Source organism: Bufo gargarizans, chromosome 3 (assembly GCF_014858855.1).
Source record: "Bufo gargarizans isolate SCDJY-AF-19 chromosome 3, ASM1485885v1, whole genome shotgun sequence".
NCBI lineage: Eukaryota > Metazoa > Chordata > Amphibia > Anura > Bufonidae > Bufo > Bufo gargarizans.
The window spans coordinates 983934-998007 of NC_058082.1; positions in this window are offsets into that span (position 1 = coordinate 983934).

The window sequence follows — 14074 nt, forward strand, 5'->3', positions numbered from 1 at the left end:
TAGTAAGGCTTTTGATACTGTCCCACATAGAAGGCTTATCAATAAAGTGCAGTCTTTGGGCTTGGACTCCCATATTGTTGAATGGATTAGGCAGTGGCTGAGGGACAGGCAACAGAGGGTTGTAGTCAATGGAGTATATTCAGACCATGGTCTTGTTACCAGTGGGGACCTCCGGGATCTGTTCTGGGACCCATATTGTTTAATATCTTTATCAGCGACATTGCAGAAGGCCTCGATGGTAAGGTGGGTCTTTTTGCTGATGACACAAAGATGTGTAACAGGGTTGATGTTCCTGGAGGGATACACCAAATGGGAAAGGACTTAGGAAAACTAGAGGAATGGTCAAAAATCTGGCAGCTAAAATGTAATGTTGATAAGTGCAAGATAATGCACCTGGGGCGTAAAAACCCAAGAGCAGAATATACAATCAGTGATACTGTAACGGTCGCGTACACACACACAGGGGGAAGGGAAGTGACCACTGCGCTCCACCCTTACCCCTGGCCCTACCTACTTGCCTCGCGAGTCCTAATGACAGGAGACAACTGGACGGCAATCCCTAGCTTGAAATAAGTGCAGGGATGACAGACAGACAAACAACAGAACCTGAACGGACCGAGTCAATACCAGGAAAGTTACAAAGTACAAATGGAGCAAGCAGAGAATAGTCAGGAGAAGCCGGGGTCATAAATACCAGGAGAGTCGTGAAGTACCAAAGGAGTCAGCAGAGGATCGTCAGGAGGAGGCCGGGGTCAGAATACCAGGAGAGCAGCAAAGTACACAAGGAGCAGGCAGAGGATCGTCAGGAGGTAAGTACGCCAGTAAATACAAAATCACAGGTGGAACCTAAATTAACAGGCAACCTGTGGCCAGCAGGCTGCCTGTATTTATAGTGGGGAGTGAGGGTCATGTGACCTGGCCAGCGTCACATGACCGACAGACCAACCAGTCGAGCACCGAATGATCATCTCGGCACTCAAGGCAGACTTGGGAGCAGGGAACCTCCCAGCTAGAAAAGCCGCCCTGGGAACGAGGTCAAACACAGATCCTCGCTCCTGAAGCTAAGCAGCAGGTCTGCGGCTAATGGGAGACCGAGTGCACCTTCGGAACCCCGTTACAGATACAGTCCTAACCTCAGTGTATGAGGAAAGGGATTTAGGGATCATTATTTCAGAAGACTTAAAGGGTGTATAGGGAGAGGCATTACCAGTATACAGAGGGGGGCGCTCATGCCGCTCTACAGAGCACTAGTGAGACCTCATCTGGAGTATTGTGCGCAGTACTGGAGACCATATCTCCAGAAGGATAGGTAGGCAGACAATGTCATAGAGCAGCAGGAGATGCTAGCAGAATGCTGGGGTGTATAGGGAGAGGCATTACCAGTAGACAGAGGGGGGCGCTCATGCCGCTCTACAGAGCACTAGTGAGACCTCATCTGGAGTATTGTGCTCAGTAATGGAGACCATATCTCCAGAAGGATACTGATACTTTGGGGAGAGTTCAGAGAAGAGCTACTAAACTGGTCCATGGATTGCAGGATAAAACTTACCAGGAAAGATGAAAGGACCTTAACATGTAGAGCTTGGAAGAAAGACGAGACAGATGGAACGGGCGGCACATGTGCATGAGCCCTAAAAGTCAGAATCTCTCAATATGGGAGCATCTGACCAGATACAAAAGGGTCCTGTTTGCCCTACAATGTCTACTACTGGTAATTCTGTTGACAGACTCCCTTTAAAGCATATTTTTTTATAGGGATAACCATAATTAATGGTAAATAATTTTTTTAGATGAATAGATGAATTTCAAATAATTGTCTTTTTTTTTTTAAATTATCCAGTTTTAGTTTTTTTTTTTTTTTTTTTAATAATGATATACTTCGTGTGTCTCCGATGGCGCAATATGGGGGCATTGATCATAAGGAGAATGTTTGAAATAATCATTGTACAGTGTATATACCCATGACCTATTTCCAGACGTGATATATAGAATATACATAACCCATATATATCATGTATAGTCTATATGGGTCATGTATATTTCTATATATCACGTCTGGAAATCGATTATGTTATTCACATAGAGTTAGGATTCTGATCATGGGTATATACACTGTACAATGATTATTCATTTTATATATTTTATATATATTACACTGTATATTTAATGATGTAATAATTACATATATTGCTATGACAGATTCTTTGTATATGGAGCACTTAACAGCATTACTGTATCAGTCATGAAGAAACTAGCCTGACCTCCTTCTCTGCCCATCTGTGGTGAGCCACACGCACATATGAGCAGGAGAGATATGCTTCAGTTACCCGTCTGCTGGTTGCTTGTATATGGTTGCTTGGCAACCGCGGACGCGGGGCTTGGGTCACATGGTTAGCTGGGGTGCGTCATCCCCACTTCCGGTCGCGCATCCGGCCTTCTGTGTAGGGCTGTTGCGGCGTGGGCTGGGGGTGGGGCTGTCTTGTCCCCGCGACTGGTGATCCAGCCAATGCGCATGCGCGGTTCTGTCGGCATGTATGCTGGGGGCCGGCAGAGGGATCACGTCAGCATCTCGCAGGTGCGGCATGTCAGGTGTAGGATGGCCGCACCTGATTGGGTCAGAGAGAGAGGGTTTGGATATAAAGGGTGGGACGTATGGCAGGTTCAGTTTCCCCTGTGATAAAGCCAGTGAGCGAAACGGTGGTCGGGTTGTTCCCCCTAGCCAGGTTGGTTATTTCATTGTTATGTACTCTATATGCCTTTATTGCTGCTTGTGGGTTCACCGGTGCTTTAACTGTACTGCATACTATTTATGCTCCAGGGTCTCCACAGTTTCCCAGACTGGTACCTCTTACCTGGGATGAGGTGGTGCCTCCACTGAGGTGACCCATTGGGGAGTTCTTAGATTTTTCTTGTTATTTCTAGTGTGCTTGCTGCGGTTTCCGGTGCACCACACAGGCAGTGGCAACTTACAATTATGCACTGATATATATACCGGCTATGGGGGGGATTTACATCCACATTTGTCTGTATTCCCCTCTGGGTTTTAAACCTTGTATTTAATGTACTGTATTTTTTTTGCATATATGTTTAATAAAGTTTTATATGAACATCACCGCTGGCGTGTTGTGCATCTATAGGAGTTCCTAAATCCTATCCCTAAAAAGGACCTCAGCAGAATGAGTCCTCCATACTATATAATGGATGGAAAAGGTCCTTTTGGGGTACGGGAAATGGACACTTCAGTGTGAGTCGGCTAAATCCTGCCCCTGAAAAGGACCTCAGCAGAATGAGTCCTCCATACTATATAATGGATGGAAAAGGTCCTTTTGGGTACGGGAAATGGACACTTCAGTGTGAGTCGGCTAAATCCTGCCCCTGAAAAGGACCTCAGCAGAATGAGTCCTCCATACTATATAATGGATGGAAAAGGTCCTTTTGGGGTACGGGAAATAGACACTTCAGTGTGAGTTGGCTAAATCCTGTCCCTGAAAAGGACCTCAGCAGAATGAGTCCTCCATACTATATAATGGATGGAAAAGGTCCTTTTGGGGTACGGGAAATAGACACTTCAGTGTGAGTCGGCTAAATCCTGTCCCTGAAAAGGACCTCAGCAGAATGAGTCCTCCATACTATATAATGGATGGAAAAGGTCCTTTTGGGGTACGGAAAATAATCACTGTGACAAACTGCCATGTGCCACTGGGCATTGTAGAAAACTTATGGCTAGCCTCCTGCCCTACGACTATGGCCCCGGGACATATTACTCTTCAAGAACCGTGTAACAGAACTATGCTGCATGTCTGGACTGTTAATAGGACCGAACGCGGTCAGCGGTGTATACTAAAGATTCTGTGGAACTAAAATGGGATGCACAAATACACGGACACCGCTGACCCTTACCTTCTTCCATACGTTCAGCTCCAGAGACTAAGTCCCGTTTGAAGATTGGACTTAGTCGTTTTTCTGCATGAAATTGACCGACCGCACAGCCCAAATCTATGGAACTGTTTTGGGCAGGAAATTGTGCTTGCGGTCGGTCATAAAGGACTTCCACTTAACTCTTGATCCGCTGGAGGGATTTGTGTGATTTTTGGAAGTGTTTATGTTTGATGTATGCTGAGTTTAAATATGTAATTTTTATGGAGATGGAATGTATGGTTTTAAAGTTACAGTGTATGTTTAAAAACTGTATTTTTACTGTCTGTGATGATTATGTTAATCCATAATTATATCACAGACAGAAGGGAGGATTTTGTGTGTTTAAATGGTGATGTCTGCCCTGTTGTCTCCACATGTGTATTGGCGATCTCCCTTTGTCCTGAGAGATAATTGGATTGTCTTCGGTTGTCTCTAGGGCAGAGAGGAGGAAACCATGATGCATTGTGGGGATATGTTGTATCTGTTCTGTGTTGCAGTCTCCCTTCTGGTCCTCTGGGGCGGGAACGATTGGTTGCTGTGTATGTGTTGTAATATACTGATTGGTTGTACTGGCTGTGAGCAGTACTATGTTTTCTTGTGTGTGAATAAAAGAGGCTGTGCGTAAAGTACAGTCAGTTCTGCTTGATCCCTCAAAACGTAGCCTTGTCTCGTTATTGAAAACATTACCTAGTCGGTCAAATAAAGTAACAAAACTGTTACTGGGATACTCAAAAATATCAATAATCACTTCACTGAATGAGTACAACAAGTCCCATTAAATTTAAAAATATATAATCTTTATTGAACAATCATAATTGTAAACATGATTCCACCTCTATAACATTTTAATTATACCAATAATAATAAGCCATTATAGTGAATGTATCTAATAACTACTACACCTATTACTTTATAGGACTATTCTCATGGAAGGGACCATCAATGGTTAATGCCAACAGGAAGGTGGACTCTATAATACTATTAAACTGGGGTGCGATGAGGTGTTATCCTGAATGCAATCACCCATGTACAAGTATAAAGGGGCTATCACCATTCCAGGAAAAATGACATGAGCTGCTTATGGTGAAAAACTAATATCAAAGACAGCTAACCAAGGACAGAATATAAACCTACCAGTGAGGGTCAGAATAGGCGCTGGATCTCCCCGACGTACGTTTCACCGTGCTGCGTTTTCGGGAGGAGTAATTAAATGGGGCTAAGAGACCGGTATTTATCAGTATTTGCTGTCCAATGTGTGGAGACGCTTATTGTCACATGTGCAGGATGAGTGATGACGGGCTACGTAGGTGCATGACTCATCACTGCCGGCCGCTTATGAATATACTTCCGCCCGTCTCCTGAGTCAGGCGCCGGCAAGGGCAGTCACGTGTCGCGCACGGCACTGACTGACGTCACCGACGCCGGATCTCCTTGGCGACAGAGGGAAGCCTGCTGGCCGTAGGACTGTCATGTGCACCATGCCGATCTCCTCTACTGCTATGCGAACCTTCATTTATAACTCAAAGAGCGGTATGGAACATCACGGGGAAACGGACCATATATAATGGAGAAAGTTGTTGTTTTACATGATTTAAATAAACCTGACCTTTATTATTTTAAAGGGACCTTAACATAGCTAAAATTAATAATACTTGATGAGGAATGGTCATTCATAAATATTAGTTTTTTTTTTTTAAAATACAGGTAATAAATATCTGCCTCGCCAAAAGTGTTCCTATAAGAATTAAACTAATATTAATATTTTATCTTGGCATTGCCTAAATTCAACAGAAGAATAAGTAAATTAAGTACAGAAACAGTAAGAGTAAATTACCCTGCAGTGAATAATAACATTGCTTACATACTATCTCACAGTATTAAGATGCAATTTTTTTTTTTAAAATGTGAACCTATATAAATATTGACACCGTTAGATAAGAAATAATAAATAAATATGATATAAAGTGCTTGAGTGCAATAAGACTACGTGCAATTATAAGCTATAGCCACATATGATATATATTCTGGTAACAAGGTGCTAAATATCTATTTCATGTGCAAAAAAGCGATTAACAATAAATGCCATAAAATTCTTTTATCAATTAGTCCATTCCTAATCACAACCGTATTTTGGTAGAACAAGAACTTTCAGATGTTATAGGTCTCCTCCAAAAAAAGGTCATTCCCAAAGATGACACATATTTCTTCTCCAAGAACCCCTGAGTGAAGGAAAAAACCTATAATAATTGTATATGAACAGAAACAAATGTAAGTCAAAAAACAGATCACAACTAGATAACACTGCTAAAAAATGTATTATATATCCTAAAATAAATTATAGACATTAAAATAACGTTTATTATCCCCATAAAAATAAATTAAAAGACTCAGCATTTTACAGGAAAGAGCTGAACCCAAGATTTTCATTCAACCCTACAGGTGTCAAGGTATTTAATCTGAAAATCCATTTACTTTCAAGTTGGGCTAATTTTTTGCCCTTATTTCCTCCTCTTGTCCCCAGGTGGATCAGATCGATGCCCCTAAATTTAAATCCACTTGGATTTCCTCTGTGAAAGACCTTGAAGTGTTTGGGTATGGTTTTTAAATTCGCTAAATCTTCCTCGTCATTGGCTTTTTCGATGTCCCTCACGTGTTCTCTGACCCTTTTCCGTAACTCTCGAGTGGTCAGGCCCACATATATTTTATCACATGGGCAGGTTGCATTTTTAAAAATGTTTTGCATCTTAATACTGTGAGATAGTATGTAAGCAATGTTATTATTCACTGCAGGGTAATTTACTCTTACTGTTTCTGTACTTAATTTACTTATTCTTCTGTTGAATTTAGGCAATGCCAAGATAAAATATTAATATTAGTTTAATTCTTATAGGAACACTTTTGGCGAGGCAGATATTTATTACCTGTATTTTAAAAAAAAAAAACTAATATTTATGAATGACCATTCCTCATCAAGTATTATTAATTTTAGCTATGTTAAGGTCCCTTTAAAATAATAAAGGTCAGGTTTATTTAAATCATGTAAAACAACAACTTTCTCCATTATATATGGTCCGTTTCCCCGTGATGTTCCATACCGCTCTTTGAGTTATAAATGAAGGTTCGCATAGCAGTAGAGGAGATCGGCATGGTGCACATGACAGTCCTACGGCCAGCAGGCTTCCCTCTGTCGCCAAGGAGATCCGGCGTCGGTGACGTCAGTCAGTGCCGTGCGCGACACGTGACTGCCCTTGCCGGCGCCTGACTCAGGAGACGGGCGGAAGTATATTCATAAGCGGCCGGCAGTGATGAGTCATGCACCTACGTAGCCCGTCATCACTCATCCTGCACATGTGACAATAAGCGTCTCCACACATTGGACAGCAAATACTGATAAATACCGGTCTCTTAGCCCCATTTAATTACTCCTCCCGAAAACGCAGCACGGTGAAACGTACGTCGGGGAGATCCAGCGCCTATTCTGACCCTCACTGGTAGGTTTATATTCTGTCCTTGGTTAGCTGTCTTTGATATTAGTTTTTCACCCTAAGCAGCTCATGTCATTTTTCCTGGAATGGTGATAGCCCCTTTATACTTGTACATGGGTGATTGCATTCAGGATAACACCTCATCGCACCCCAGTTTAATAGTATTATAGAGTCCACCTTCCTGTTGGCATTAACCATTGATGGTCCCTTCCATGAGAATAGTCCTATAAAGTAATAGGTGTAGTAGTTATTAGATACATTCACTATAATGGCTTATTATTATTGGTATAATTAAAATGTTATAGAGGTGGAATCATGTTTACAATTATGATTGTTCAATAAAGATTATATATTTTTAAATTTAATGGGACTTGTTGTACTCATTCAGTGAAGTGATTATTGTCTCGTTATTGGAGGGAATTGCTGTATCACGCTGGGGATTGCTATGCTCTGCATATTCCCTGGAGCTTTAATCTCTTTCTTCGTGTCCCGGATACCCTCTCCTGGAGGAGAGATCTTTCCCACACGGTCCTGAATGCTGGAGGCTCATTCAGGGTGGAAGGAAGACGGCGCGGCTCCAGTTAAGCTACGGCGGTTGTGGAGTCTGCGGTGGTTGTGGTGTCCAGTGCGGTGCTTGTGGTCCTCAGCGCAAGCTAGGAAGCGTCCATTAACGGAAGGGGATCCGTTACATCACTTTAGTGTGAGTCGGCTAAATCCTGTCCTTGAAAAAGACCTCCGCAGTATGAATCCTCCATACTATATAATGGATGGAAAAGGTCCTTTTGAGAATATAAGTTTTTTAAACAAATAATGTTAAAGGGGTTATCTAATATCGAAAGTATCCCCGCCAATGCCCGGGCCCCTTGTATGGATTATACGTGCTCAGGGCACCGGCGTCGCTCCGGATCCCTGCATGGCCACCGCTGCATCTCCCAGTCACTCGGACCAAACTATCCGGCGACAGGGAGAGCAGGCAATAGCAGGCCAGGACTGGAACGAGCCCCCTTGGGTCTGGTCACCGCTGCGGCCTGCTATTGGCTGCTCCCCCGTCACTGGAAGTTTTGATCTGAGCAACAGGGAGATGCAGCAACAGGTAAGTATAATGCATTGGCGGGGATATTTTCGATATCGGATAACCCCTTTAACTTCTAGGAAAGTACAGAGGTCACATGAGCAGATGTTTCTGCAAAGCGCTTTACCATGAATATCACAGGACCGGACATTTCTGCAGAGACAAGGGCTCAGAAGTCACATCAAAATTTGTTTGTTTTTTATTGAAAAGATTTTTAAGAAATAAAAATAAACATAAAAGAGGCTTACGGTGCTTTCACACTTGCGTTGTACGATTCCGGCAGGCAGTTCCGTCGCCTGAACTGTCTGATCAGGAAAACTGTATGCAAATCCCGATCAGTCTGACAAATGCATTGCAATACAGGACTCTTCTGGTGTCATCGGGAAAAACGGATCCGGTATTTATTATTTTTCACATTTTTAAATGTCTGCGCATGCGCAGACCTGGAAACTGAACCTGTTTTACCGAAACACTTGATACCGGATCCGGCATTAATACATTTCAATGGAAATTAATGCAAGTGTTTTGGAATTTCAGACTGAGAAAATACCACAGCATGCTGCGATATTTTCTCCAGCCAAAAAACGTACAGTGACTGAACCGAAGACATCCTGATGTATCCTGAACTGATTGCTCTCCATTCAGAATGCATTAGGATAAAACTGATCAGTTCTTTTCCAGTATTCAGCCCCTAGGACGGAACTTGGTGCCGGAAAAGAAAAACCCTAGTGTGAAAGTACCCTTACTCTACAATAGTCACCTATATAACGTTATTGTATACTAGAAAACTATATCCATGTAGACGCTGTGTTACTGGACTAAGGGCATGAGCAGGTCCTAATAGACAAGGGGATTCAGCCAAGTCACTGAGAAGCAACTAAATCTAACACAGTTCAGTAACCAGATCAACGAGGCAGAAGAAGAGGTCCCTACAAATGGTGGGAAATAGAGAGCTCACACTGAGTCGGCTGCTTCACTAATGAGGAGCAGGACCTTATGGAGTAGAGGATTTAGCTGCTTCCTATCACTTGTGAGGACCAGCTCCTGGGAGTAGAGGATTTAGCTGCTTCCTATCACTGGTGAGGACCAGCTCCTGGGAGTAGAGGATTTAGCTGCTCCCTATCACTGGTGAGGAACAGGTCCTTGGAGTAGAGGATTTAGCTGCTCCCTATCACTGGTGAGGAACAGGTCCTTGGAGTAGAGGATTTAGCTGCTTCCTATCACTGGTGAGGAACAGGTCCTTGGAGTAGAGGATTTAGCTGCTCCCTATCACTGGTGAGGACCAGATCCTTGGAGTAGAGGATTTAGCTGCTCCCTATCACTGGTGAGGACCAGGTCCTTGGAGTAGAGGATTTAGCTGCTTCCTATCACTAGTGAGGACCAGGTCCTTGGAGTAGAGGATTTAGCTGCTCCCTATCACTGGTGAGGAGCAGCTCCTTGGAGTAGAAGATTTAGCTGATCACTATCACTGGTGAGGACCAGGTCCTTGGAGTAGAGGATTTAGCTGCTTCCTAACACTGGTGAGGACTAGGTCCTTGGAGTAGAGGATTTAGCTGCTCCCTATCACTGGTGAGGACCAGGTCCTTGGAGTAGAGGATTTAGCTGCTTCCTAACACTGGTGAGGACCAGGTCCTTGGAGTAGAGGATTTAGCTGCTCCCTATCACTGGTGAGGACCAGGTCCATGGAGTAGAGGATTTAGCTGCTCCCTATCACTGGTGAGGACCAGGTTCCTAGAGTAGAGCATTTAGCTGCTCCCTATCACTGGTGATGACCAGCTCCTAAGAGAAGAGGATTTAGCTGCTCCCTATCACTGGTGAGGACCAGCTCCTAAGAGAAGAGGATTTAGCTGCTCCCTATCACTGGTGAGGACCAGCTCCTGGAGTAGAGGATTTAGCTGCTCACTATCACTGGTGAGGACCAGCTCCTGGAGTAGAGGATTTAGCTGCTCACTATCACTGGTGAGGACCAGGTCCCTGGAGTAGAGGATTTAGCTGCTTCCTATCACTGGTGAGGACCAGCTCCTTGGAGTAGAGGATTTAGCTACTTCCTAACACTGGTGAGGACCAGCTCCTTGGAGTAGAGGATTTAGCTGCTTCCTATCACTGGTGAGGAACAGGTCCTTGGAGTAGAGGATTTAGCTGCTCCCTATCACTGGTATCCAAAATACTTACTTGGTCACTGAGACCAAAAAAATCCCTTTAGGGATCCCTATTAGCAGTTAAAATATAGCTTTTATTATCAATAGTAAGGACTCACAACATAAATTGAAAAAAGAACAAGGAAATTTAAAACTCTCAGTTGTAAAGAGGTATGAGGTACAATTAGATAGACCAGGTTGCCTAGTTTTTGCAACCTTTTATAACTATGTCTGTATTATGTAGCTAGATACAATGATGTCTAAAAGAGGAAATAAAAGAAAGAAAACATAGAAAATACATCCGTGATAAGTTGGATTTCGATAACAATCGCATATATAACTGGAAAACCAAACAGAATTACCCGCTAAGAAATACGAGATACACAGATTTTTCTGAATCTGATGCATCTGGTACCGAAAGTGTAAATAACCTGGACCCAAGAAGCAGGGGCGGTACAAAAAGAAAGGTGAGATATAATAGGTTCAGAGATCAGAAAAAAACTGGTAATCCCAAAGAAAAAATATCAGAATGTCTGCAACTACAATCAAATGGAGCATCATCCTTTTTGGGTGGCTTTGCCTTCTCAAATACAAACATGGGAAGCCAGAACAAGATGACCATGGGAACTTCAGTAAGGCCCAAAACATCTTTGGACACCTCGATCCCGCAGGATATAGCATCCATAACATCTGGACAAATGACTACAAGTGGTATAAATCCCGGAATACAGCAAAATCAGAGCCAAATTGCGACAACACAACCCAATATTTTTGCTGTTCCACCTATAGCCCCTCTTTTTTTAGGACACAACAGTGCCCAACCGAGGGACAGGGAGAAGTGGGGATACAGCAACAAATAATTTGGAAGGAAAATGATAACTCCACTCAAATCGTGAACCTCTCAACACAGTCTTTGACAGGAGCACAAGTCACTTTATTGAAAAAAGGTCTAACATTCACACCAGTACCTGAATTTAATAAATTCAATTGGATTAAAGATATAAACCTTTTCGCACGAAAAATGGCACTACACAAGCAGTTCTCTAGTACAAATAACGAGACTGGAAAACTCATTCAAAAAGAACAACAAGCCTTAGAAATATTGGAGAGTCTACACCTGGAAAGTGAGGGTTATAATGTTGATATTACTCTTCCATTAACAGACCTGAAACCAAGATCTAAATGGACACCTCCCTTCTCACAATTCCAAAAAATTGAGACCTTTGTACATCTAGTATCACAGGATATAAATAGGTTAAAAATAAATAAAGATGCAAACCCTGATAACTTATCAGAGGAGGAAATCAATGCATTGAATGAACTGAGAACTAATAAAGATCTAGTTATTAAACCCAGTGACAAGGGAGGAAATATAGTAATCCAGAATAGAAAGGAATATGAAGAAATGGTAGATAGGTTGTTAGGTGATAAGGACATTTATCAAGTCCTACATGAGAACCCCACTAGGAAATACTTGGAAGATCTTAAAGAGATTTTAAAATCAGCTAAAGATAATGGTCTCATATCAAAAGATGAATTTGATTTCCTATATAACAAGAATCCCACAATCCCGACCTTTTATGCACTACCTAAGGTGCACAAAGGAAAAAATCCAATACCAGGGCGCCCTATAGTGTCCGGTAATGACTCTCTCAGTCAACCTGCTAGCGAGTATGTGGACGAAATTTTGAGACCATTTGTATCATCTTTACCGTCATATATAAAAGATACGACTGATGTGTTAGCCAAAATTAGGGGCATCTCTCTATCTTCGTCCACATACTTGGCGAGTTTGGATGTAGAAGCTCTCTACAGTAATATTGATCACATCTTGGGCCTAGAGGCTATAAAACATTTCTTAGACACAAAAAGTATTAATTTTCATGAACACAATGAATTTATATTAGGCTTACTTAAATTCATTTTAAGTCACAATTATTTTCTCTGTAGTGGTACCTTTTATCAGCAGATGAAGGGTACCGCTATGGGGACGCCGTGCGCACCGACTTTCGCCAATTTGTTTTTGGGGTGGTGGGAGGACACTATAGTATTCACAGACAAAATGGAAAAATTCACTGATCACATTTTATTTTGGGGGAGATTCATCGATGATGTTCTGTTATTCTGGGAGGGAGAAGAAGAACTATTTCATACATTTGTTGGGATTTTGAACCATAATAAAATAGGTATGCATTTTACCTTTGAAATACATCCGAGTCAAATATGTTTCCTGGACTTAAAAATCCAAAAAGACCCGGAAGGCCAAATCCTCACTGATATCTTTAGAAAACCTACTTCGACTAATAGCCTCCTTCATTGGACGAGTTGGCATCCACCAGCTTTAAAGAGAGGAATACCAGTAGGGCAATATTTAAGAGCTAAAAGAAATTGCACAACTGAGGAATCCTTCAATAAGGAGGCCAATGAACTCTATAATCGATTTAGAAATAGGGGCTATCCTGGTAAATGCCTGAAAAGAGCTTTTAATCGTGTAAAGAATATCAAGAGGGAAGATCTTCTAGTCCAGGGTCATAAGAAGAAAAATGAGGAAAAGAAGATAAGATGTATTGGCACATATGACTGTAATAATCAACAAATAATGAAAATCTTGAAAAAACACTGGAGGATACTTACCAGCGATGATGAATTAAGACCAGTTTTATCATCATATCCCAGTGTTACATACAGAAGGGGACCAAATCTAAAGGACAAATTGGTTCATAGCTTTCTACCTGCAAATGAAATAACAAACAAAACCTGGTTAAAATCCAGCATTGTCGGCTCCTTCCCATGTGGGAATTGTACATTTTGTAAGTATTTACCTAGAGTAAAAAAATTCAGAAACCCCTCAGATGGACGTGAATATACAATTAGAGAACATTTTAATTGCTGCAGTAGCGGAATCATCTATATTGCATCGTGTAATTGCCCTAAACTGTATGTTGGTAAAACCACACAGGAATTAAGGCGGAGAATATCCGGACACATCAGTGCAATAAATACAGGAAAGGATACGTCCCTATATAGGCATATTACATACGCCCATGGGGGAAACACTGAAGTGCTCAAATTTTGGGGACTGACAAAAAAGACCCTGGGACCCAGGAGTGGAAACCTGGATATTAAACTTTTACAAGAAGAAGCCAGGTGGATTCAAAGATTACAGACCCTGAGCCCAGGAGGCCTGAATGAAGGCTTTTCATATACAGCCTTCATCTGATGCGTCTAGCACATGAAATAATAAAAATAATATTTATTAAACAAAAAATAATAACTAAATAGAAGAAGAAACAAAGAATAATGACCCCCCCCCCCTGATAGTCCCAGAATATGAACCCACCCCCAGTAGCCACCAATGGATCTCATGGCCCATTTAATTTTATTTCTTATTATTGTTCGAATGATATATTTACCTAACCCACACATATAAGTGTAAACAAATAATTAATACCAATAATAAT